The sequence below is a fragment of the Pantherophis guttatus genome, chromosome 3 (genome assembly GCF_059756535.1).
Source record: "Pantherophis guttatus breed Tessera chromosome 3, ASM5975653v1, whole genome shotgun sequence".
In the NCBI taxonomy this organism is placed as follows: domain Eukaryota; kingdom Metazoa; phylum Chordata; class Lepidosauria; order Squamata; family Colubridae; genus Pantherophis; species Pantherophis guttatus.
In genome coordinates, this window is record NC_142065.1 from 98275285 (window position 1) to 98302568 (window position 27284).

At 37.1% G+C, this 27284-nt stretch overlaps 1 protein-coding gene across 2 annotated transcripts in view; it reads left to right on the forward strand.

The window, feature by feature from the left end:
- The window catches only part of BRINP3 (BMP/retinoic acid inducible neural specific 3), a 297673-nt gene that overhangs the window by 36278 nt on the left and 234111 nt on the right, over positions 1-27284 (forward strand). The gene's annotated exons all lie outside the window — the stretch shown is intronic.

Sequence of the window (27284 nt, forward strand, 5' to 3'; positions counted from 1 at the left end):
GTCAGTGGGTAGGTCAGTGGTCATTCTAAAATTCTATGCCAAGATTCTATTCAGAACTAGGGTCTCTTGAGAACTAGAGTGATGGTGGATGAAGAGGTTGAGTGAAGACATTGTTGAAGTTGATCACAAATGTTGACTGAGTTTCATGTATTGCTGAAAAAAGTTAATTTTAATTCCTAATCTACTTTTGATGTATATTTCTTATTTCTTTGCATGTACTTATTTTTGCAGAAAATGCTAGAGAATGATGCTAGAGATGCTAGAGAAAAGTCATACTTCAAAAGTGGAGGACACATCCACACTTGTTCCCTGATGTTACTGAGATAGCCACATTCCTGTTGGCATCAGTGGAGGCTTTTCCTGAATTGCAAATAGTTTTTTTTAAAAAAAATATTTTTAAACATTAAAAATAGTTTCTTTAGAGAAACATCCTGATTGGAACATCAAAGTATGGATGTAAACTTCCCTACACACTTTCCACAATATCTTTGCTAAATAATAATTAGAAATAAAATGCAATACAATATTAATGCATTCATGCCAGAAATACCATATCTAGTTTCTTTGCTTTCAGAGTTACCAAAGCTTGTTAAGAACCTTCAGAATTGTCTGTCAGAACCAACTAGCTTTTCTCAGCATGGTTTCTTTGAAATATGTAAGATTACTACTCCTATCATCTTCTATCTAAAGTTCACCCCAAACACATGGAGTATGATGCATCGATTATCCTATGATACTCTAATCTATTGTGAGGTAATTTATTAATAGCATCAAGAAAACGTTTCAGTACTTTAATAACTTTCAATTTAATTTCATTTAAGTGAGGCAATAATAATGGAGTTGCTAATTTAAACAGAAGTCTGTCCTGGGTTTGAAGGTCTGCACCATATAACTTAATTGGTTGACTGCAAATTGGATAGAAAGGGGGTGCCTTCTTTTTTTAGAATGCATTATGGGTAAAGATCAATTGTTATATGCTAGTCTTTTACACAATACCTGTAAAAGCATGGATTTGGGGGAATGGAAAACAATAAGGAAATTTTAGGCATAATGATACATACTCACAAAATGTGAACATTATTAATGTCATTCCTCCAGGCTGGGAGGATGAGAGTTTGCACATAGAAAATGTTGGTACATATTAGAAATAAGTGTTATGGATTTCCTGCTTGTTTCTGAAATGTTGCTTATATTGAAAAGAGGAAAGTAAGAAAACTGCACCAATGGGATAAAATTAGAAAATATAGTTAACAAAGTGTTTTAATTATTGATGAAAACTGGTATTGTAACTCTTTAGAATCTTTTTTTTTTAAAAAAATAGATTGATAATGAAAGAAACTGATTGATTGATATTTCTTGCTTCTTCATGGTCTTGAAGTCATTTGAACAGGTGGTCATTCATTTGCTGTGAATTGTTTTGTTGTTGAATGTTTCCAGCATTTTGTTCATTTTGTTTACCGGTGCTACTGGTGCTATCTATGTTCACATGCAAATCATAGCTGCTCCTTGAATATATGCTTGGGAAGAGGATTGTTGATTGTTTTTATGTTCTAAAGATTTATATTCCTTTGCTTTTGCTTTTTTTTATGCACCAGAGGGCACTGTGTTGCAGGTCAATTCTGTTTTAGATTCTTTTGTGGTAGGCAGAAACATTAAGAAGTCTACACTAAACATGGTTCTGAAATATGCATTTGGGACATATGGGAAGCAATCAATATATTGTATTTTATTCTATTTTTCATTTTAAAATCAAGTTGTCAATGATATAAGGGAGGAGAGAGAACCATCAGAACAACATATATACAGATTAATTGAGCATATTGGTTTTTGTTTTATAATGGTCAACAAAAGGCAACAAAATATAATACATGAGTACTGATTTTATCTTTCTGCTTTCAGTACATAACAGGTATTGGTGCAGTGATATGGGTATGCAAATACAAAAATATCCTTCATGTACAATGTGCCTTTTCAAGTGTCACTTTACTATAACCTCTTGTTGTAATGTACTCAGCAGAATAAGTAGGGATTGACCTTTTAAATTAAATAAAATGTTTGCCACAAAGAATGGCTTCCATAAATCTAAAATTGATTAACTGCTTCTGTTTATTGTAAATTTTGCTGAAGCACCATTCGTAGGATTAAATGTAAGAAAATAGCAAAGTCATCATGTCCATCATATTTGATGTGACTATCAAAAATGACCAAGAATTTCATTCGGTTTGCATTTTGATATTAACTTTTCAAATATGCCCTTCCCAAATTCTTAAACACAAGTAATTTTGGTGTGTAATTCTCCAAATAAGAGTAACAAATATGTACTTATAGAGGAAAAATAAGCGTAATTGTTGCTTTCTAAGGGGAATTTTTTTTTATTGGAAATAAGATTGTATGTAATTATTAGAAAAAAATAGAAATTTTTCATTGTTTAAAAAGTAATAAAATGATAAGGATATAGAATGTAAAATAAGATATATGAAAGATTGAGAGAAATTGAAACTGAAATTTGTCCAGAGTGAGAGAGTCAAACTCCTGAGAGAGACAAACAACAAGGGAATAGAATTTCTTCAGAGATATCATCATTAAAATTTACTTTTAGGACTCATGATAATCTTCTGCATGATAATCTCCAAATTTACATAATTTCAAAATAACTAGGGGGAATACTCCAAATAAATTAAAACTCCCTGGTCTCTGCTACATACTTCTAATAAATAGGAGTGGTAAATTGTGGATGAACTATACCAATTGGCATCTCTTACCATTCTTGGTTGATTTCTTGGGAAAAGAGGTTCATTACAATTTGGTGAGCCTTAGTTTCTCCACTGCTGACAGAAATATAACTTTCCAGAGCCATCTATTTTGAAACAATATACTTTGCCCCAATATTGTATATGCCAACTTATTTCTAAAGTCTTCCGAACCTTATACCTACTTATAGCCACTTAAGTTTAAATAAGGCCAAGCATCCAAATACACAAATGGGAGGATTTGTTCTCTTTACTAAATGATACTTGGAAACACACACATACACCAGAGGTGGGTTCTACTTACCTTTACTACCTGTTCTGTCTGTCCCGTTCGCAATGGGAGTGCGTGTATATGCACGCTTCTGTGCATGTGCACTTCTGTGCATGCGCAGAAGCTTCTGGGCATGCACAGATCATCAATTATGACATCCGGGAAGGTGAGCAGAGCCTCTCGCCACTTTTACTACAGATTCTGAAGAACTGGACAGAACCAGGAGCAATCCACCATTGACATACTCACTCTCTCTCTCTCTCTCTCTCTCTCACACACACACACACACACACACACACACACACATGCAATAGGGATACAAGTTTCTCCTACAAAGTTCAGTAAATTTGGTTTACAAGTTTTCCAAATTAAGAGGAGAGTAGTCAGGCAGATGTCAAGGAGCAGAACTTGTGGCAGATTTGTCAGCCAACCCAGGTTCAAAATCAGGATTGTAAGGTACATGAATCAAGGTATATGGTGTAGGAGTTAATGGATAGTTTCATCAAAGAGCCTGTGCTTGCTCTATTTTAATATAAGCAGCCCAGTGTAGCTCATTTAGTGGTGCCAAAATTCTTCTCTGTGAGCAGTCTTGCAGAACACTTTTAGTCTGTTCCTTAGAAGCCTGATGAGTTCCTGCATTAGTTCTTTGCCCTCATCTTCAGAGAGCAATAGCAGTTGTGTCTACTGGTTTCTGTTTTGCTTCACCTCTTCTGTCTGCTCAGTCAATGCTCTATCTAATGGTGCTGGAGTTGGCTGCTCATTGTCTGTCAGTACTTCTGAAGCTGATTCTTGAACTGACTCCTCCTCTGACTCTGAATCTTAGCCCACCATGATACTAAGTTTCTATGAAACAGACACATGTCTGAGAAAAGGAAGAAAAACAGATGGCATATAAATGACACGTAAGTTTCAAATATCACAAATGGGATGATTTTGAAAAGCAAAAACTCTTGAATGATGGTATAGGAATATCAGGAAAATGTATATAATTGCAATGTATTGTATTCAAGAAAATATATATATTTTCTATAGTGTGTATATATATATATACACTATTTCATATCTGTTACAACCTAGAAGTTGTATCTGGGATGGATGGTGTCTATAAATGGTGAAGTGATGTGATGGACTACAGTGAAGCAGTACCGTGTTTCCCCGAAAATAAGACCCTGTCTTATCATTTTTGAACCCTGAAATAAACACTTGGCCGTATTGCCATGTGCTCAAAAGCCCGATTGGTCTTATTATCAGGAGATGTCTTATTGGGGGGAACAGGGTAGTTTCCTAGAAAGAAGGAGCACATTCCATGGTGGGGAGGGAGTTGAAACAAGAGGCAATATAATCCAGAGTTGATTTGAAGACAGAGAGTTAGGATAGCTGCTCCCTAGAATCTTCCTGGCTATATACTTTAGGAAAGGGTGGGTTTCAAAAATGTTAGCAAGGGGTTCTCTGCCCGGTTGCTGGGTGGGCATGGCTATGGTGGGTGTGGCCTAGCCAGCCTCCTGCACCACGGCAGCGGGGGCTTTTTGCCCTCCCTGGGCTCTGGAGGTTTTCCTTGAGCCTCTGGGAGGGTGAAAATGGCCTCCCCAGGCTCTGGAGCCTTCCCAAACTTTAGGCCCATTTTTTGCCTTTATTGAGCCTCCACGCACGCCCTGCAGTTACCTGCATCCAAAACAGGCTGCGTGGGAACTCCTAGGAGGGGTGGGGTGGGGTGGGGTGGCCCCTCCTAGGAGGGGCCAACCAGGAGTGGGATTTGGGTGTTCTCCAAACTGCACAGAACCTTAGCTAGAGGTTCTCCCGAACCCCTGCGAACCCCCAGCAGCCCACTCCTGACTTTAGGGTGAGAATAGTATTGGTTTAGCTGGGCAAGATTCTGCCTATTGGGTGTGAGCAAATAAAGACCTGAACTTTGCCTGGATTGTTCAATGTCATTTATGGGCTGAGTCTGAAAATATAAGCTTTATAGCTGGCTTGATTTAAATAAACTGAAGCTTTCAAAGACAGATTAATATAAAATGTATTATAGTTATTCCAGTGGACCTATTTGACATATGTGCTACCAGAGCCATATTAAACATCTAAACAAATGCTTGTAGCTATTTCACCAATTTCAGTTGAGCAAATGGTTTCCTGATCACAGTTAGTAATCCGCAACAGGTTTGGGGGTTGCAGTGCATAGAAAAGAAAGAAACTCAGTGAAGCATGATTAAATCATTTATGATATTTTTGTCGTCCTAGTGTCATAAAATGCTTAATTTTTTTTATTAGATTCAATGTAAATGTTGCACAGTCATGAGAAGGATTTTTTTAAAAAAGTTAGGTGAACTTTTCAGAACATATAGAGAAAAAAAAAAGGCCTCTAAACAACCCCCCCACTCCAATAAATAAATAAATAAATAAACACAGCAAAAAAGATATATAGTGTTCCAGTGTATTGTAGGTTGGAATGGTTTAAAAAAGAATCATTTGCATAAACTTCAAAAAGATTTGCAAGACTATTACGCAAATTAAATTAGGCTACATTTAGTACAAGTTCTAGGTTGCATTAAGGTCAACTGGAAAATATTGACATTTTAATTGATCCCAATAAAACTTACTGCATTCTAATTCTTTTTGTATTGTTTTCCAATGAACTATGATACCTCTCAGAAAGCTTTACAATGTTTGATATAATTAAGGCTGAGTCTTCCTTAATAACAGCAAACCCGTGATGCGATCTAACGCATAATAAATTACACAGCATAATAAAGATTTTAAAAATATATATTTAATATGGGAATCTGAGGAGACCCTTGGTTCATCAACAAATACTTGATATTAATATAGAGTGACAGTTTTATTGTGAGGATAAAACAAGCACCAATCCATTGTAGAAGAACCGCCCAACTAAAAAAATTAAACTGTAATTGTGACACGATGATTCTACAAGGAACTATCAGTTTAAAACCACAGTAACAAGAATCTGTCACTCTGAAAAATGTTCAGACTATAATAGTGACTAAAATGAAGCCTCAGGACCACAAAGCAAAGGTAAAGTGCTTAGACATAGATTACACAAGAAAGGAGGAATGCACAATGACAAGGTAAACCCTCCAGGATGTGAACAGAATAATAAAGCATCCATGCAAACATACACAGTAAGGCCATGCAGATCTTTAAAGGGGTAGCAGTAAAAAATGTATTTATTTTGTTTAAGTTGGAATAAGGTATTTTCTGCCTTAATTAATCAGATCTTCTTTCTAGGCTCTTTGATAGACAAGCTGGAAATTGATGTGCTGTCTTTTCCCCGTCCTATTTATCTCTATTTTAATAATCTGGTTTCTCTTCAGATCATATGAATCTATTTTAAAAGCAATGCAGAGGAAATAATACAAACATCAATTTAATGAATCCCTTGAAACAATCTGACTCAAACTCCTCAGGACTAACATTCTTTAATGGCTAGATCATAAATTATACTTTACAACTAGTGAGGAGAAGGGTAATACACAACTCCCTTTGGCATAACTTGGCCAAAATCCTATTAATCTCATATATTAAAATTAGAAATCTGAATACTTTCCTACCAACAGGACAATCAAAATACTACTGAATATTATGATGTTTGTTGAAAAGAAATAGGTCTGTCTGTTCCTCTGTCTGTCTCTGTCTCTTTCTGTCTGTCTGTCTAGCTAGCTAGCTGTCTGTCTAGCTAGCTGTCTAGCTACTATCATCTCTAGCTTCTTTCTCTCTTTCTCTTTCTTTCTCATAATTTATAGTGTCCATTCCACGAGAAGTGACTCTGGTGGTGTACAATAGTCAGTAAAAAAGAATATATATATATATATACACATTTAAAATGTAAAAATGGAACTGATAAAAATTAAAAAATATATTCAGATTCCAAGGAGAGAGAAAGAGAGCGCACATCCAGCTCAATGCAAAAACATTGTTCCAGTTCCCTGGGACCTCTAGGCCTGATGGCATAGGTCTTCCAGAGCATTAAAAGGAATGGAGCTAACCTCACTTCAGATGAGGAGAATGTTCCATAAGGTGGGTATCACAATAGAAAACACACATTGTCTGTGAGTGGCTAAATATAGGTCTGTGGTAGATGGTATTCACACATGTCCTCTCTGTCAGAACTAATGGGCTGGGCTGATAGAATTGGGGAGTGGTTATCTCTCAGATAAGGCATCCCGTGACATAAAGGGCTTTAAAGGTTAAAACCAGCACCTTGAATTGGACTTGGGAGCAATCTGGTAACCAGTGCTGCTCATAGAGCAGAAATGTAATATGAACTGTCCTAGAAGCACACAAAACTGCCTGTGCTGTTTCATTTTGTACCAGCTGAAGCTCCTGGATATTCTTCAAGGCAGCCCTATGTACAATGTATTACTATAGTCCAATCTGAAAGTAACTAGGACATTTGAGACTATGAACAGAGTTTCCCAATCCAGAAATGGGTGCAATTGGTGCACAACAGGGGTGGGTTCTTTACTACCTTTACTACCGGTTCGCAACGGGATCGTGCACACGCACTTGCTTCGATTGTGCATGCACCTTCTGCGTATGTGCAGAAGCTTCTGTGTATGTGCAGATTGCCGATGATGACATCTGGGATGATGGGCGGAGCCTCCCGCCAGTTTTACTACTGTTCTTGTGAACCAGTCTGAACTGGGGGCACCCACCCCTGGTGCACAACCCAAAGCTGTGCAAACTACCACCTGCACATTGAATAGGCATTGTGTGTTCAGGAGAAGATGCACATTAGATCTGTCTGGGACAGTGCAATCCCATTCAGCACTATCTTAAACCCAGTATGCCCCCAAACCCAGAGCCACTCAGTCTTGCCAAGATTCATTTGAAGTCTATGGATTCTCATCCAGAATCTCATAACCTCCAGACACTGTGGTAAGATGTTAACAGCATCACCTAATTTACCAGAGACTGAGATGTATACTGATGATACCTCACTCCATGATGATGGATAAGCTCACTCAACAGCCTCATCTAGATATTAAAAAGGAGCACTGAACCCTGTTGCACCCTCATAGTATGATATGAGGACAGGACTTCCCTTCCCCTATCATCATCGGCTAAAATCATCTTCAAGGAAAGGAGATGAATCAGCTCAACACTATGTTGCCTACCCTCAACTCTCTAACCTAATCCAGAAAATACTAAATTTGATGGTATTGAGAGCACTACTGACATCCTGCCCAGGTCATAATCAAAGTCATAATCAAAGCATAATCAAAATTGTTTCTGTCCTGTACACAGGTCTGAATCCTGATCGAAAAGGATCCAGATATTCCCTCTTATTATTCAGATTATTCCTTAAATTCTGTTGACATTCCATGAGTTTATAATGACAATATTTTTTTTAAAAAATGGAATAAAAATGAAATCGAGAAGAGCAGAAGGGAATAAGGGTTTCTAGCACTGAAGCTGAATATGAGAGCAAAATGAAACGCAACAGAAGGGATAAGAAATAAAATCACTTCATGAGCTTGATAGAGACTCACAGGAACCTAAACTGTGTGGAGATTCAGGTTTAGTACACATTAGTGTTGTTAATGTTCTTGAGCCTGTGCTGAGAAACCACTAACCTCTGTAGCTGATTGGATTGCATTCTGTTTATGGGCCACTGTGAGAATGAAGATTGTAAATACGCTGCAAAGAAACTTGTTTAGCTTTCACTAGAACATCTTCAGTTACAGAATAAAAAGCTAAAACAATCTACTCTACTCTACTCTTGTTTTCTTTTTAACCAATTTTTCACCAATCTGTAAATTGCTTTTGGCTATTGTTAAGAAGGGCGACCTTCAGATATAAATTTCAACTTTGGTAACAAGTTATGTTCATTTTCCTCCCCTCCTCTTTTCCTATATAATACCTCAAGCCTAAATGTTGTCATTCCTTATGGAGCACTAGAAGTGGCTAGTTTATATTATGGATTGGGAATTATAGTCAGCATTTCATATTAATTAAGTTTTAATCTTAAATCAGAGTAGGGCAAAAGAGCTTGCCAATGGAATATACATACACATGTACTTTTTAAAAAGGATTTTTGTATCAATAATAATTTTAAGATTTTAAAAATGCATAATGTGCTAGCCCCCTAGATGGAGGGACATGTAAATCTCTGTTGTACCCACATTTATTTAAAATAATTACAGATTTTGCCTATTCTCAACAGACAGGACTGAAGAGAGGCAAAACGTGAAACGGGACCATTATTGCAGCTTGTCTGAGGATTTTAGATGTGAAACTTCACCCTTGTTTACAGTTTCCTTTCATTTGCTTTTAAATACGCTGTCTGTTCTATCATTTAAGATTCCAAAGGAGTTAATAAGGGCAGACATTTTCGGCAGAGGCAACAGTTATTCATAAGATTTTTTGTTTGTTTGTTTGTTTCCACAGAGATGTTTTTCTTTTTCTTTTCTTTTTTTTCCAGGCTCGGAAGGGTCAGTTTTGGCTTAAACATATATTTTTTTTGTAAGATCTTTATTGCAGTTATGCCATCTGTCATTTTACAAATAACAGTGCTACAATTCTGCGGAAGAGTCTTGGTTTTGTTCAAGCTTTGTGTAGAACAGGAAATCTCACATTGGCTTTTCACACATTGTTCCTACACATATTTGCTGGAAATAAACTTCATTCAAACTAATGGGGTTTATTTCTGAGTAAACAACCTGTGGCCTTCATCCAAAAGCCTGCAGACCAAAAATATCTCTACAAATATTGTCTGCTGATCTGTATTACCTAGGGAAAACAGCTTTAATTTTCATGCTTCTTTCTCTTTTTCTACAGTCTTCTTAAAATCATGGGAAGAAGGCAAAATATGTGAATTGGCTCTGATCCCCTGGATAAACCTGTACACACAGTTCCCAACTTAGTTATTTAATACAGCTTTCATAAGTGAAAGTTCAGGAAATAGCAATCATACTAAGACTTATATACCACTTCACAGTGCTTTACAGACCTCTCTAAGTGGTTTACAGGAATGCTGGAAAAAGGGATTGAGCAGGAAATTATTATCAATACCCTGTTTCTCCAAAAATAAGACATCCCCTGATAATAAGCCCAGTCAGGCTTTTGAGCACATGTGCTAAAATAAGCCTCCCCCCCAAAATAAGGCCTCTCTGAAAATAAGCCCTCCCTGAAAATATTTAACCGCATGTGCAGCCCGTCCCCGCCATTTCCTCTGGTTAGGGTTAGGGAGACAGAGCTGGAAATCAGGTAAGATGGCAAGAGGAGCCCCGTCCTGCTCCACACGCCACAAAATAATAAGACCTCCCCAAAAATAAGGCCAAATGCTTATTTCGGGGTTCAAAAAAATATAAGACAGGGTCTTTTTTTCAGGGAAACACGGTAGCTGTTTATTTTTATGATTTACAGCTTTTCAAACAAATACTTTTTGACATTATCCAATATTATAAAGTTGTTCCGTACACATGCTTGCAAAATGTAAACTTTTATTTGAAAGGGATAGCTACTTTCCTCAGGACAATAAGATGCAACCTGTATTACTGGCAGATCTGAATTCAATTCACATTCTCAGCAGAAGCTTCAAGCTGTTTTTATTGCAGTAGCTATCGAGTCTGCACAAGATACAGCCATCCAGAGGGGCTCTAATTATCCCTTCTTAGTACTCCATGAACTTGCCTCCTCACATTATCTGAGGAGAAAAGCACACAGCACCTATGAAAATAATCAGTGTTGGGGTTAGTGACTAATACACTACAGAGGAGAGTACACATTCTGTAACAGACTCCTATTACAAGTAGTCCTTGACCCATAACCATGTGTTTACAACTGTTTGAAGTTACAGCAGCATTTACAACTGGTCCTTGCTTGTACAATTATTGCAGTACTCTCATGGTCACATGATCAAAATTCAGATGCTTGGCAATGGCATGTATTTATGATTTTTGCACCAACCCAGGCTCATGTGATGATCACGTGGTGCAGTGGTTAGAATGCAGTATTGCAGATGGGCTCTGCCCACTGCCAGGAGTTTGATCCTGACCAGCTGACTCAGCTTTCCATTGTTCTGAGGTTGGTAAAATAAGGACCCAGATTGTTGGGGACAATATGCTGACTTTTTAAATTACTTAAAGAGTTCTGTAAAGCACTATGAAGTGTATATAAGGTCTAAGTGCTATTGCTATCACTATTTGTGATCTTCCCAGCCAACTTTTGAAAAGCAAAATCTGTGGGAGACCAGATTTGCTTAATGACCATGTGATTCACTTAACAAGTGCAGCAATTTATTTAATAACCTTGACAAAAAGCTCATAAAATCGGGCATGACACACTTAACTTGGTTAGCAATGGAAATTCTGGTCTCAATTGTGCTCAAAAATCAGGGACTTCCTGGGACATTTGAAGCTAGTCTACTGAATCAATTCTATAGGAAGGTGAACTGCGGCATCAATAGATGGATTCAAAGATACTCCAGACGACTGTGTTATAATTTTTTTTTTCCCACCTAATGATATTCAGGCAATATAGAGAATAAAGAAGAATAAAAAATGGTATTGAGGATTCATTAAAAGTTGAGAGGCATAGGGAAAACAAGCAATAGAGCACACAAAGAATATAATGAAGCATCCCATCAAACTGAAATTAGGAAAGAGACAGTGAACAGGAGTGTGATAGAGGGATGGAGTTGTGTGAAAGACTCATGATAAAAAGCTCATTATCACAAGGGCCCTCACCCCTGATTTAGGGAACAGCTGCTAAATGGAGAAAGAATGAAATGGCTTCAGCTGCCTTTTAGAGAGCTCCTATCCAGTAAGAACAGGACCAATTCTTCTTCCTTCTTTCGAATGTACACGTTTATACCCTTTCTGCCTCATGAAAAGTTCAGCAGCTGAATGAATGCTTTAGCATTTCCTTTATCCTTTCGGTTTTTGTCATTTTTATTTGATATAATTGATTTTAAGGCAATGGGCAATGCCTTAGAATGCAAACTTTTGTTATCTTCTTTGGCTTTGATTGATTTCTTCTGGAGGTACTGATATTGTATGCTGTTCACGGAGGGTTAGTAGCTAGCTTCTAATGCATTAGTAACACTATTAACAAACCAGCCAAGTTCCTTCCAGGGAAAAGCTCTTGCAAAGCAAACATACACTCTCTCCTGGGATACACAAAAATATACAGAAATAAAAATGTCGATTCTCACATTCACAACACACAGCAGTTAGTAAAAATCAACAGAAACTCTGTCTACCTTTATAATACCATGCATAAATATTTTACAATGATTTTATATACTTTTCAAAGTTGTGGATATCAACAGATTTAAAAAAAAAGAAAAGATTTAGATCTTTGGGATTCTGAATGAAGATTACCAAATAAATTCTTTCTAAATAAATGAAACGAGTATGTGTTTTTTTAAACTCGTCATTTGTAATATCATAACATTACATTTGATTTTTTTTTAAAAAAAATTATTTTCAGGAAAGGATGCCTAAGCTAATACATGGAAAAGCAGCACCCGTCCACAAAAGGAAGGTTTGAGTAGACTTGTGGGAGCTCAGGGGTTTCAGAATATAGGTAGTCCTCAACTTACAACCACAATTCACTAAGTGAGATATTTGTGAAGTGAGTTTTGCCCCATTTGATGACCTTTCTTGCCATAGTTGTTTAGTGAATCACTGTAGTTGTTAAATTAGTAACAAGGTTGTTAGGTGAATCTGGCTTCCCCATAGACTTTGCTTGCCGGAAGGTGATGCCATGACCCCAGGACATTGTAGTTGCATTAACTTGAGTCACTTACCAAGGGTCTGAATTTTGATCAGGTGACCATGGGGATGCTGCAGTGGTTGTAAGTGTGAAAAATGGTTATAAGTTTTTTCAGGGCTGTTGTAATTTTGAATGGTCACTAAACAAACTGTTGTAAGTTGAAAACTACTATGAAATAATTTTAGAAAAAAAATGCTCTTCACAGAAAATGTGTGTGTGTGCGTGTGTGTGCGCGCGCGTGTGTGTGTATGTATGTACAGTAGTGGCCAAAATTGTGGAAACCTTTTGAGAAAAGTGCATGGTTGAGATTTGATGGCTAATAACAACACTTTTTTTTGGAGTTTCAATATAATCATATTCCACTGCTGGAATGGCCTGGGAATAGCCCAGACCTTAACCCAATTGAAAATCTATGGAGCTGACTAAAGAAACTTGTTAGTCAGAAGCGACCCAGCAATAAAACCCAGTTAATAGAAGAATAATTCAATCTTGGTTTCACATTATAACGGCTGCAGAACTAAAAGACTTGGTTGACTCCATGGGAAGACATTGTAAGGCCGTAATTCATGCTAAAGGTTACCCAACTAAGTATTAACTGACATGGTGATGATTTTTGTATATCTTGTTTTTTCTACATGTTTCGCTTTTCTTCTTTATACTGTAACTGCTATTCTAATAGCAAATCCTTCATAAAAGTTATTGCATTACATTCTTGATTAAATTATCTTTCCATTGATATATAATTTTATGGTACTACTCCTCAAAAAAGTGGTGTTATTAGCTAGTTTTAGAAAATACACTCAAAAGGTTTCCACAATTTTGGCCACTACTATATGAATGTATGTATGTATCAGTGGTGGGTTGCCCCCAGTTCGGACCAGTTCACAAGAACCGGTAGTAAAACCGGTGAGAGGCCCCACCCACCACCCCAGATGTCATCATCGGTGATCTGTGCGTACGCAGAAGCGAAGCGCACGGGCGCGATCCTGTTGCGAATTGGTAGTAAAGGTAAGTAAAACTCACCCTTGGTATGTATGTATGTATGATATAAGTTTGGAATACCCCAATGCAATTTCATATGATGTACTGATGACACCCCTAGAATCAAAAATATCATCTTTAGTCTAAAAGGGTTGATTGGCTAAACATCAAGTCAGGGGTACTGACAATGCATGTGACATTATTAAGGGTGTTAGAAGTAGAACAGCATCTAGAATTATACAGTTTCTTTTATGTAACACTCAACCAGATGGGGCACAGCTATACCAATTGCTCAATTTTTGAGTCTAATACTGAAGCAAAGGTTGTCAAAGTGCATTTCATCTCTCATTGCATAGACAGTAATTATGCAACAAATGTTACCTAAGGTTGCAGCAATCCCATTTCCAGCACTTTTCTCTTTAGAGAGATTCCCAAGTAGAGAAGGTGCAGTTTGAGCAGGCTTGCATTTAGAAGAGAATCTGACTCTAGGCTAAACTTCAACTTGAGTAAATCAGCACACCAGCTAGTAGATATTGTGGATAGTTTTGTCAAAGAAAAAATTTAATTTGGCTTCCTCTGTTGCCTTAAGAAATAGCTAGGTTATAGAAAAAAATAATCATATCATGGAGATAATTGAATGTCGAATGAGGTAAGTTAATTTATCTTAACTGAATAATCAGTTTCAATATTTTAGCCTAATCTGACTTAAGACCTTATACTGTAGACCTCATAGCCCAAATGACCCAATCTTCCTCACCTCAGTCAATTAGCTCAATTTAGGTTTCTGGCATTGATTTATGTTGTTGTTGTTGTTGTTGTTGTTGTTGTTGTTGTTTAGTCATCAGAAAGGAGCCTGGGAGGCTGCCACTTCCAACTTATTGATTTCTTAACTTTTTCCCTGCATGATGTTATGTTAACTTAAAATATGTTATTAGGTTTGGAGTCTGTAGGGATAGATATGCCGGGCCTATGTGTCTGCTCCTCTCCACAGATAGCCATTCTGCTAGATAAAACTGAAAACCAAAACCAAGATATGAGGGTGAGATGGAGGACCTAGGGAAGCTCTATCATTCTGAGACCTCTCTAGGACTTTTGTCTTTATAGTGGAGGTCAAAAGGGATCATTAATGTTTGGTAAGCATTGGACACCACATAGGAGGAGTTAGTTGTATTCAAAGTAAAGTTGCATAGATTAAATATTCTAAATTTAAGTGTGAGAATTAATTCAGTTTTGAAGTTTGTCAAGCATGCTTTATTTTCCCCCTCCAAAGTATATAGTGTGTAAAAAAGACCGTAGAGTTGTTATGACAATAAAATACTGGAAGAAATTCATGAGTTTTTTTTTAAAAAAAATTCAGGCTAAAGCACAGGATATACATAATTCAAGTAAATATATGATTTCAACTAGTCAAGCAAATTGTTAAAGGCAGCACTACAACAGTATGTTAAAAGCCAACAAATCTAGCTATGGATTATTCTTTTATTCTTTTATTTATTTATTTGATTTGATTTTTATACCGCCCTTCTCCAACAGGACTCAGGGCGGTGAACAGCCGAGATAAAACATAACATATAAAATTTAAAAAACAGTTTAAAAGACATTAAATAATTTCGGCCCTCAATTAAACGATTGTTTAGAAATGCACACATATACTGGGTTTTTTGGCAAATGAGGTTAGATTTAAGCTTATTTTAAGTCCAATACCCCCCCTTTTTTTTTTAGCTTGGCATAAATAAATGTGGCAGAAAGGTCTTTTGCTAGCATTCCCCACCCTTGATAGCCTTATCAGGGAGCACAATAGATCAGTTTACAAAGAAAACATAACCTTTTAGTGAGAAGTTTCATTTTTGTGATCTTATTTTCCGGGTTCTCAAATAAAGATCTACCCCACAGATGAATGGATTTATCTGAAGCTGCTTTTAATTTCAGAATGCTAGGCCCGTAGCTAGTTTAAATTCATGTTTTTTCTTTGGTATGCAGATGTAGCAGAAATAGCCTTAAACCTGATAATAAAAAAAGTCCATTTCAAAGGATATGATTATGAGGTTGCATCCCTTAAAGTCAAGCAGCAGCAACAACAACATACAAACAGTAACAAACTCAGGCATAGGAGAAAAAAAAAATCCCTTTCTCTACTTTCTTTGAATTAAAGGATGCCCCAAGCAAATGTTTTCCCTTATGTTTATTGTGTGAAGAATAAAAAGAAGAGTGTATGTAATCTGGGAGTCAGTTTGTTATGCTTGTCAAAGCAGGAGGCTAAACACTAGGAGACTGAATACTAGTCTGCCAGCTGTATCACCCTGGGCCAGTCACCTTTTCTCTGCCCTAAGAAGCATACAGTGACAACATACTTTTGAAATCTTGCCAAGAAAACTTCAAGGACTTGTCCAGGAAGTCACCAGGAGTCAACATTGCAGGGACCAATCTAGGTGTCAACACTGACTCGAAAGCACAAACAAAAACAAGGGATAATGAATGTCTGGAAATGTATATATCAATGTATATCAATATATCAATGTATATTGAATTTGTGAATGTAATATAGGTTTATTAAATATATGTATAGCTGTTTAGGAAGTAAAATACTGCATACTTGATATATAATGAAATAGGAGATACCGTATTTTCCGGCGTATAAGACGACTGGGCGTATAAGACGACCCCCAACTTTTCCTGTTAAAATATAGGGTTTGGGCTATACTCGCCATATAAGACTGCCCCTCTTCCAATGCACACCAAATAAAAATTAAAAAACATCAACTGGCTCACCTACAATGTAAAAGCAGCTGTGCTAGACCCAAAATGGCCCCTGTAACAAGCAGGAACCTCACACAGCCACAAAAAGCCCCCCCAAAAAACTTTCACACTCTAAACACACACAACACAACACAACAGGCTCACCCAAAATGTAAAAGCAGCTGTGCTAGACCCAAAATGGCCCCTGCAACAAGCAGGAACCTCACACAGCCACAAAAAGTCCAAAAAAACCAACTTTCACACTTTACACACACCAAATTCCACATACAGCTTTGTGAGATTTTGTGTGTTTGTGTAGTTGGAGTGAAACACTACAGAAACACACTAAATCTCAGAAAGCTGCACAAATATTATTTTATTTTATTTTATTTTTATTTTTATATGAAAGCTAAATTTAAAACTTCCTAAACTTTAAATGGCTAGGTCTAAAAAAGAACAACTAAAAAAACCCCAATTGACTATTTTTTTTAAAGCTCCCAAAGGGGAAAAAAACTTACCCAATAGAACAGGGGTCTCCAACCTTGGCAACTTTAAGACTTGTAGACTTCAACTCCCAGAATTCCTCAGCCAGCTTTGCTTTGCTGGCTGAGGAATTCTGGGAGTTGAAGTCCACAACTAACTCCTTGCTTGATTGCAGGCAGGGAGTTGCTTGCTTGCCTGAATAGATTCAGGCAAGCAAAGCAAGGCAAGTGTTGCGACTAGCAGCTGAGGTAAGCAAGCTGGAGGGGGAAAACTTTTTCCCTTTTACATGGCTCTGGCCATCCCAGCTGAGTTGCAGGGAACTCAGCTGGGATCGTCAGAGCTGGGATCCTCAGAGTAAAAGGGAAAAAAACTTTTTTCCTTTTACGTGGTTTCTGGCGATCCCAGCTGAGTTGCAGGGAACTCAGCTGGGATCGTCAGAGTAAAAGGGAAAAAAGTTTTTTCCTTTTAGGTGATTTCTGGCGATCCCAGCTGAGTTGCAGGGAACTCAGCTGGGATTGTCAGAGTTGGGATCGTCAGAGCTGGGATCGCCAGAGCCATTTAAGGCTCGTTAGAGCCTTTCGGGCTGGTCTGCCTGGTTACAGGAGAACGACACCCGGCGTATAAGACGACCCCCGACTTTTGAGAAGATTTTCATGTGTTAAAAAGTCGTCTTATACGCTGGAAAATACGGTATGTAAATTTGTATATAGATTAAGGAATATATTACTTATTAACTTGAATTTGACGCAAATGTTAGAAACCAGAGATGTTGAGCAATGTCCATTGTTTTACTTTTAAAACTAATAAAATATTTTTAAAAAAGAAAGCACAAACAAACAAGACAGATGAATATTAGGGCAATAGATTTGCACTTTAAGATTGGACCTGTTTTCCATCTTTCATTCACAGATTGTCCCAATGTGGGTCTTTTATGGAAAACAATATAAAGATACTTATTTTATTTCTCATCTTGTATGCTATTTCGGTCTAAGCAGCTTACATATTAGGGTTTTTAAATGACAAAATAATAATAGTAATAAAACAAGAACCAAAAATACAATAATTCATAGAGCACATTGGGACATGGAAAAATGAATCAATCACAGTCATAAAACCAAATACACTATTAGAGAACGGATTGGTTGTCTCACTGAAAGAACCTTTTATTTAATTATTTTTACAGTTTTTTTAAAAGTATCACAGGATTGGATTGGGCCTGAAACAGATTTCAGGGGGACACTTTCACAGAACAAGAACAGCTATAGAGAAGGAGTATTGCTTAGGTACTACAAAATGCTTTACAACTGGGTTCTGGAACAAATCCTAATTCCTGAAGCAACCAAAGTCTTGAATTGCATTGGGAAAACCCCTGCTCTATAAGCCGCTGCATTTCACAAAATACAGACGTTAATGTGGGCAAAGGTGTAGCTTCTGAGTATTGCCCATGGATATCCCCATGTAAAACTCATTGGAGTGGTCCGAATCAGAGGTGATTAAGGCACAAATGACTGGGAAGAGACTTCTAGTCCAGAAACGTTTGTATTAGCACAGAGGATGCATTTTTGCAAAGATCTTCCCTGTCTACGGTTGTTGCTTACTCACTGATCAAGAGACAAGAGTCTAAAACAAACACTCAGTTATACAGTATACAAGTTCCATCTGAAGAAGGCTACTCCACTAAAAAAACTGAAGAAGATAAATCTTGGAACTGGAAAGTCCTTGAAATTAAAGCTAAATAGTTTTTGTTTGTTTGTTTGTTTGTTTGTTTGTTTGTTTGTTTGTTTCTAAAGAGTGAAGGATTCTTTTAGTGCATCAGAGCTTGTTTCTAGTTATTTGAAACTTATCCCTGATTAAAATACTGACTTTTCTTTCTTCTTCCCTTTTTTGTTAATTTGTTGCCTTCTTGTTTTTAACAATCATGCTGATATCCCTGAATTCAACTTTAGCTTTTCTCATATCAGCCTAGTTGGGTAGGTTGATATCAAAACATTCTCATTTTTTAAAAAAAAAACCCTCAAAGCTAAGTTGTACTCTGAAACAAACGCTTGAACATTTTTCCCTTAATTTTCCACTGGACCACGGTTCCACTGGACCACGGTCTGTAGAATTTTCTAACAAAAAAAGAATTTTGTTTCAAGTTTAAAACAAAATCTATTTTTTTCTGTTCTGTTCTTACCCCTTATATTAACCTTTTCATGTGCAGTTATACCAATATATGCTAAACCACAGACAAGACTTGGTTGTTGAAATAGGGCCTATAGTTTTTATATGTGTAGAAGTAAGAGAGAGGGGCTTATTTATGTTAGTATGTTAGTATGAACAATATTACAGAACTGCAGATGTAAAAAAAATAAAATAAACAAGTGGCTATGCCCAATCCACTCTCTAATTCATTTTGTTTTTTTAAAGTGCTCACAGCAGGCATAAATTTACATGTGAAAACTCAGCATCAGATTTTCCTTTACGACCTGAGACTTGTTCTTGAAGCCTGGCACATTGAGATTAGAGCTGTGAACCCAACCGTATCATATTGTAATTAATCATTCTGAGCAGGTAGACATACTTCATTTATATGGTAGTGCCAAGGAAAGCCAGTGAGAATGTCCAAATGTAATGAAGAGATACAGTTTAGTACTGATCACAGTATTCTAACCAAGCAATAAGCAATTGGCAAGTACAACAGATTTGTTTCCGCTGACAACCATAGAGTATACAAGCAAATTTTCACAAGGACTATGCACACCTGGGTGAAGACTTAAATGCTGGCAGGCTGTGCTGGCTTTTCTTTTTTGTCCTGTGGGCTTCTACAACATGTTCTGAAGGCTCAGATGGGAAACATCCGTATTCAGGTTGAATGAATCATTTAAACCACAAGTCCCAATTTTAAATTCCTAGTTGTCTGTCCCTCTGAGAGTGCAGCTCAGCATCCATCTTGTTCATTGATTTCAGTTCAGTCTGCTGGAAAAGAAAAGATGATAGTCCCTGCAAGGAAAGAATACTGTGATTTGTAAGAATACTATTTAAAATGTACAACTTGCATGCCTATTTCATGCATGGAGTCTGACTATAGCACTTAGCACTAGCACATAGACTTATATACCACTTTATAGTGCTTTAAAACCCTCTCTAGGTGATTTACAGAGTCAGCATGTTGCCCTCAACAATGTGGGTCCTCATTTTATCAACATTGGAAGAATGGAAGGCTGAGTCAACCTTGAGCTGGTGAGAATCAAACTGCTGGCAGTTGGCAGAATTAGACTGCAATACTGGATTTTAACCATTGCACCACCACCATATCCATGATTTTATGGGGGAATAAAGAGACCTGTGCCACCATATCTATGATTTTATGGGGGAAAGAGACCTGTATATTTGTTGTTCTGGACTCTTGAATTGTTTTGATGTGCTTAATTCAGTGCATATAGTCCCAGGTTGGGACTCACAAAATGAAATGAGATTCATCCAATTGTGGATGCAACAACTAACCATTATTGGCACTATTTGAGGCTGTGAAGAACTTTCAGCCTTAGATGGTGTTTGAAGTCAAAGGAGAGGGAGGTCTCCAAAATGGGTGTAGAGTAGAGAAGAAATGAGCATTTCTGATGCATTCACTGGAATTGGAGAGTAACACTAATAGAATGTTTCTTATTAAAGTTGTTGTTGTTCAGTTGCTAAGTCTTGACTAGCTCTTCAGGACCCAATAGAGCATAGCATCCCAGGCTCCCCTATCTTCCATGTCTCCCAGAGTGCACCAAAATCTAGGTCCATTGTGTCAATGACACTATCTAACCATCTCATCTTCTGCGGTCCCCTTCTTTTGCCTTCAATCTTTCTCAATATAAGGCTCTTTTCCAATGAGTCCTCTCTTCTCATTTGGTGGCCAAAGTATTTGAGCTTCAGCTTCAGTATCTGTCCTTCCAAAGAATGGTCATAATGTAGAATACATACATTTCTCCCCCACTTTCAATCTTGTTACCAAGATTGAGATAGCAGTGGAGTTCCTTTTGATGGTTGACAGCTCCTCATTAGGACCTCCAGGCTATCCCCTGATAATGTTTAACAGTGCTCTTTCCTGAACCTAGACCCTTCCCATAGATGTGGGCTAATTCTCAGAATTTTCAGAAGTGGCCATGCTAGCTGAGAAATCACAGTTAAAGTACATTTGGAGTATGTTCTGATTGGAAAGGATATTTTGGGACACTGTAAAAATGCAAAACATGAATGGGATAGAAAGCGCCCCTGCCACTTAAATATAATCGTTACTCCACATAATCTTTTTGAAATGTTTTGCTTTGACTATTCCCAAATAATAATGCCCCTGAGTTTTGCTGCTTGATTCATAGGGGAAGCATTTTACAGTAGTCTTAAATTATGTTGTCTAGACCCATTTGACTTACACAATATAAGATAGAGAATGTGCTTTGAATGGTGAACATATTATGCACTTATGCATATGTCCAACATAATTCAACACATTATGTGTTTTACTTTTATTACTGTGGCAAAATCTTTCTGTTTTTCAGTATGCTTTTCCTTAGCCTTAGAATTGTAAATAGTTTTCTGTTCAAAGCTTGAATACTAGAAATTATAAAAATATTTTAAGGCTCTGTTAAACTAAGCAATTCCAGAGCTAGTATATATACTTGATCTAAACCTATATAATCAATTCCAACTGAATAAACTGAATAAGCTTTTATGGAGCTCACATTTAATTATTTTGCTCACTCATAAGTGGTACTGTACTACTTTTGCCTTGAATATAAAAAAATAAAATACATGTTTTAAAAAAATCTCAAGGCTAGCTTTGTTAGGATTCAGAATGCCTGCATTTATTACATCAAACCCAAAGGGGTCTTATGACACATTTACTATGGAAATATAATTTTTAGGCTCAAAATCAAACCACCATACATTGAAATCAAACCATGGTTGTTATGCTTCACAAACACTGAGACTGCCATGAATGGTGCTATACCACCAAGGACTTTAGTGGCAGTAAATGAGGAGGAGTAAGAGGAGGAGAAGGAGGAGGAAGAATTGATTGATATGAAATCAATTTTTAGTTGTGGATAAGAGCAGGAGTGAGCAACAGTTTTTTTTTCTGTCTTACATCTGTACTTGGAGATAATTTTAGGAGAAGAATACTGATAGGTATGAGGACATCAATTTGATTAGACCCAGAAACCCAAATAATTTTTTGTGTACTATGCAGTCTTTTTCTTTCAAAAATCCTTCTTTCACACTTTCTGATATCCCCTTTCTCTTACTGTTTTCCTCATCCTTTAGGAAGGGCATCTCACAGTCCCAAGAAGCAAGTTATAAGGTGTACAATGCACACTGAATTAATAACTTGCTGTAGCCTTTGAAATTAAGCTACCGCCCATGTAAAATTAAGCTACCAGTCACAGCATCAAAGCAGTGACACAATGTCAGTAACGACTAGTGTAGTAAAATTTCCAGGGACCCCTTTCCCACCTTTCCCCCTTCCCCCTGTCCTGTCCTGTCCTGCCCTGTTCTGTCCTGTCCTGTCAAATTAAGCCAGGGATGGCAATTTGTTATCTGCTAGATATTTTGGTGTCCAATACTCATCACATCAGCCAACGTGACCAGTAGTAAGGGCCATCCCTGGTTGCCAACTCCTGCATTGAGCCATGGTAACACACTTTGTCCTAGAGGAAGGGAAAGAAAAGCAGAACTGTTTCTGACAGTTCCCCTGCCAAATGCATTTCTCCTTTAGTCCATCCAGACCCAAATACCTAATGTTTTCAGGTGAGAGCTGACATATCAACATCAGTCTAAGTTCTGAGACATTCTAATAAAGGTCTCTGCTTTACCATTGCAAAGATGTTTCTTGTTTTCTTTATAAGATGAAGGCTTAAGCAGTTGTTGCCTTGAACCTGGGCAGGGGTGAAATGCTCCCGGTTTGGACCAGATCACCTGATCCAGTAGCGATGGAGGCGGGTGGTTTGGAGAACCGGTAGCAAAAATCCCTGCCCCCCCCCACTCCCAGCTGAGCTGCGCAATCATCAGAGGCTTTTTTTTTTATTTTTAAAAGCATTTTTTCTACAACCTCTTTGGCCGAAGAGGTTATAGAAAAAATGTTTTTAAAAGGAAAAAAAGCCTCTGATGATCGTGCGTCTCAGCTCGGATCATCAGAGGTTTTTAAAAGCATTTTTTCTACAACCACTTCAGCTGAAGAGGTTATAGAAAAAATGTTTTTAAATGGAAAAAAGCCTCTGCCAATCAGGCAAATCAGCTGGGATCGTCAGACACTTTTTTTTAAAAAAAGAAAGCCTCTGCTGATCAGGCAAGTCAGCTGGGATCGTCAGAGGCTTTAAAAAAAAAAGCCTCTGCCAATCAGGCAAGTCAGCTGGGATCGTCAGAGGCTTTTTTTAAAAAAAAGAAAGCCTCTACCGATCAGGCAAGTCAGCTGGGATCGTCAGAGGCTTTAAAAGCATTTTTTTTACAACCTTTTCAGCCAAAGAGGTTGTAGAAAAAATGGTTTTAAAAGTAAAAAAAAAAAAAGCTTGGCCACGCCCACTCAGTCATATTACCCCCCCCCACCAAGCCACGCCCACAGAACCGGTAGTAACAAATTTTACATTTCACCACTGATCCTGGGTAGTGGCAGCTCCAGAAATGGAAGATTTGGGAAGAAGATCCTTTACCTGATAGAATCACTGGCACAGAAAAATAAATGGGATATATATTTTTTTCTCTTGCTACTTAAGAAACATCATTTATGTGATAAATGTAAAAGCAAGTATCATGCTCTTATTTGCGGGGAAAATCCGGGTATGGAATTCTTTCTACTGGTGGTAGATCAGGGGTGGATGCTACTAACCTTTACTACTGGTTTGCAACGGGAGTGTGTGTGCGTGCGTGCTTGCTTTGCTCACTCTCATGTGCACACTTCTGTGCATGCACAGATCGTCCATTATGATATCCGGGTGGGTGGACAGAGCCTCCCACCGCTTTTACTACCAGTTCTCAAGAACTGGACAGAACTGGAAGCAACCCACCACTGTGGTAGATCATAAGCAAAATCCATCTGTTCATATGGCAAGAAAGATCTCAGGCTAAAAAACTAACCAACAAGCTCCATCATTCATATGGTAGCTCTTGCTCTTGAAAAGGTAACAGGTATACAGGTATACCTGTATACAGCAATACAGGTATATTTGCAAGGAACGGAACTATCAAAGTGCAAAGGGAAACAGAACATGAAAAGATACCCTCCCTTAATCTCCTGACCCAAGTAAGTGGGAAGACAGGAGAAAACCTGCAACCTAGGCAACAGGTCTTCTTCCTGTCTCCCAAGATCATTACTACATATCATCACAAAGCAGGATATTGGATGAAATCTATCTGAGCAAGTGTACTCTATGCTAGAATCTTTCCTCTCAATGCTTCCTTTGGCTTTTACTTGTGGGAAGGTTATGCATTTTTTTTAAAAGTATGGGAAAAAACCTACTCTCGAGTTTTCCCTAGCATAACATAATCTAATATATTCTCTTATTCTCAGTGTTCCTCTGCAGTTATATCATGCCAGTCCTGAAACTCACCATTTGTCCAATATTTTTTTGTACTCAAAGAAGATTTCACCTCACGTAACCATTTTTGACCTTTAAACTTTCTTATGTCTGTCACTTAAAAAGCACTTGCAGCTTGACTTCGAAACTCTACTTCAAGTGAAATTTCTTAGCATCTTAGCTATCTCTAATGGGAAGAGAAGATAATGAAAAGATCGTTAAGTAAATTGTGTGCACTGAAAATATCAAAAATGACCTGAGATATGCCAGGGAATTTAGGGGAAAAAAGATTGCTATTTTTTTCCTATTGCTATTTAAGTTAGAATATAGCTAGCAAACTAAGAGAAAAATAGAACATGCACAATAAATTCAATTTTTCTGGGTGAAAACAATAAAAAAATATGAAGCTTTGATATGTGGTGGATGAGCTGGAATGCTGATTTAGCAAAAAAAAAAAAAAAGTCAACAAACCTCAAACTGAGTTCCAGGGGAGCTACTTAGCATATCTGCAGTGTAAGCTACATAATGTTTTTTTTTTCCCCTTTACTGCTTTAAAGTGTCTTTCACATCAGTTTCTACCAAGAGCATTTTATATGTCCACGGATTGCTTGTTACAAACATCAGATGTTATAAAATGAGCCCTGACAATTTAAAATAGTTTACAGAGGATGAAAGATTTTAGAAGTTGGTAATTGGTAATTTTTGTAACAACTTCATAAAGTTATCAAGAATGATTATCCTTTTGCTTGGGATTGGGGAAGAAAGTGGCACAAAATAACTTGCTGATGGTCATGTTTTCTGTCTACAGTCGTAGTAAAATGGCGAATAATGGCATCCACTATGCTACACACCAGAAAGAGAGAAAATATCATCTTTTAGGGTAATGCCTTAGGGCCAAGTAAAATACTGCAAATCTTTTTTTTAAACAATCTCCCCTCTCTGTATGAGTCTGTAGCTGCGGGTATTATGTATAACAAAAACAGCTTTTGAAAGCTGTGAATTTATTTCATATTGATTCCAACAATTTATAATCTAAACTTTAGAATGCAATTCATTTTAGTTCAATTCAATTCATTCAATTACTTTATTACAGGCTGCAGAATCATCAAATATCAAGGACAGTTAGATGAAACACAATAAAAATAAGCTATAGAGACAAAAGAGTAAATAAAAGGAATGGATAAGCATTATATCATTTTATAATGCTTTGTGTGGTACTATACACTATAAAATATAGCCCCAAATCAGCGATTCATTAATTTGCTATTAAAAACATAAACATTCTACAGACTACAGAAGCAAGCTTTGAAACAATAGTGTTGTCTTAAGGATCTTATTTCCTAGAAGGAGTTTTAGCAATTCATCAAGATGTTCCCGGAATGGCCTAATGAGAGGTGTTAAAGGATCCATTTGTCTATTTCTATAGAAATAATACGTGTTAATGATTCAAGTATTCCAAGTTATCATGGAAAAATCCTTATTGTATAGGAGATTTTCTGAAGTTCACCCTTCAGTAAAGCTCACGGCAAGGTTTCGAAATGCAATAGTGCCCAGTGGAAGATATCAGGCCAGTTGAAAGCAACTTTTGCCATGGGACAATTTTATACTAGCTGATGTTGCACTGTATCAATCTTGCAGTTCCTTGCCAAACATCCTTTGTTTAAGAGTAGCCATCACTCATTCTGGTCCCAATGACAGTAGTGCAAAGCCTAATTCCCTTGTTTTTTTCCCTCCAGTTTGATGTTTCCAAGTTGACTGATGTTTGTCAAAAAAGTAAGAGAAGTCAAGTCATATTGAAAATTAATTTTTAGCTAGTATTTTAATATACTTAGCCATGCTATTGTTTCAACCTTCAACAGCCTAGCCTCCAGTCATGGAGGTGGGTTAGAAATTGTTTTGTACTTGAAATATCTTCCATACGAAATTACTTTACCACCTTTCCAGTGGTTTCAATCCTATCAAGGCATTTATAAGTAACACAGACACTCATTTATACATTTATAATAAATAATATTTTAAAAGCAAAAACTATACTCTCTCATTTTTGGGAGCCTACATAAAGGACCTTTAATGGCAATGGTTTTGTGTCTGTTAAGGAAACAGAGCAGTTCAATAGGTATAGACTCTGAGTAGCTTCACCTTCCTATCTTCTAGAAACATTCTTATAGAACCAGTGATGACATATGAATTGTTTCAAGCAGGAGTACATATTTTCTCATTTTTCCAATCCCCAAACTCCCCTGTTATCATGTTCTATTAGTAATAAATATGAATAATGTTAATGTTTGAATGGAAATATAGGCAGGGTCCTAGAAATTCTTTAGATATTTTTTTTGCTTGAAAAAAAAGAAAAATGATTTATGAGTTTGACAATTAGAAAGGGTAGCTTATGGGAAAAGGGAAAAATGAGGCAACCTTAGAGACAGAGCCTAAAATAGAAACACAATTATAACTGTTATATCTTCTTTACAATTTTTTCCTTTCCCCCTTCTCCTTTCCCCTCTCCTCCCCTTCCTTCCTTTTTTTCTATTTTTTTTTCTGTATTTTCTCACCATGCACTATTTTTCTTTATTTGTTTTCAATATTTGGATGCTTTTTCTTATTAAAATGTCTTTAATAAAAAAAAATGTTTAAAACTGAAATATAGCAGGGTGGGAAAGAGTTAAGTGATACCCCCTTTTTCTTCCTTCCTTTACTGTACCTTCTCTGAATTGTAAAGGCTGCTAGAATTGACTTGATCAAAAATGAAGGAAATTTCTATTCAAATGCACATCAGCATTTGTTGCAATGGTGAAT